This window comes from Octopus bimaculoides, chromosome 2 (genome assembly GCF_001194135.2).
Source record: "Octopus bimaculoides isolate UCB-OBI-ISO-001 chromosome 2, ASM119413v2, whole genome shotgun sequence".
Taxonomy (NCBI): domain Eukaryota; kingdom Metazoa; phylum Mollusca; class Cephalopoda; order Octopoda; family Octopodidae; genus Octopus; species Octopus bimaculoides.
In genome coordinates this window covers 63,941,031-63,941,935 of record NC_068982.1, presented here as the reverse complement: position 1 = coordinate 63,941,935, position 905 = coordinate 63,941,031, and the positions used below count along the sequence as shown (strand labels likewise).

Here is a 905-nt window from a genome sequence, read left to right as displayed (position 1 = left end):
ATATCATATTTCATCCTTACTCTAGCTAAGACAGTATTTATGACCCCCCCCCCCACTATCCCTGACTAAGACAGCATCATGTATGTCTGTCATTTAGGAAATCATCCCTTTAGATCTCTTTATCTCTTTTTCTTTTTTTAGGTTTTTCTTATTCCTCTTTCTCTTTACTTCTGTTATTTCATTCTTTTATTTCTTCTATTTCTTTACTCAATTTCCTTTACTTCCTTTATTACCTTATTCCTGTGGCAGCGGACTCGCGATCATAGGATCATGGTTTCGATTCCCAGACCAGGCGTTGTGAGTGTTTATTGAGCGAAAACACCTAAAGCTCCATGAGGCTCCAGCAGGGGATGGTAGCGAACCCTGCTGTACTCTTCCACCACAACTTTCTCTCACTCTTACTTCCTGTTTCTGTTGTGCCTGTAATTCAAAGGGTCAGCCTTGTCACACTGTGTCATGCTGAATATACCTGAGAACTACGTTAAGGGTACACGTGTCTGTGGAGTGCTCAGCCACTTGCACGTTAATTTCAGTGCAGGCTGTTCTGTTGATCGGATCAACTGGAACCCTCGACGTCGTAAGCGACGGAGTGCCAGCAAAACCTTATTCCAAACCCTACTAAATCTTTTTTATGCATCTTACTTTATTATCCGTATTTTTTCTTATATTACCCTCGATTTGACTTCCATTATTTTTGCATTATTATTGGTGGTTTTTATCTCTTATTTTATATTGTTTTTTTCTTCGTATTTTATATTGTTTTAACCTCCAGCTTCTTTCTTTTTTTGATCCTCTCCTTCTATCTCATATACGCAAGTTATATTTATTTAGCATTCACTCTACCCTGAATTGTGATACAATATGGACAGATTTCTGAATACTGATGAACTTTTTTGTAAATATAA

At 37.7% G+C, this 905-nt stretch overlaps 1 protein-coding gene across 1 annotated transcript in view; it reads right to left on the bottom strand.

Moving 5' to 3' along the window:
• LOC106872622 (lon protease homolog, mitochondrial) overlaps window positions 1-905 on the bottom strand; it is a 62,488-nt gene that overhangs the window by 14,772 nt on the left and 46,811 nt on the right. The gene's annotated exons all lie outside the window — the stretch shown is intronic.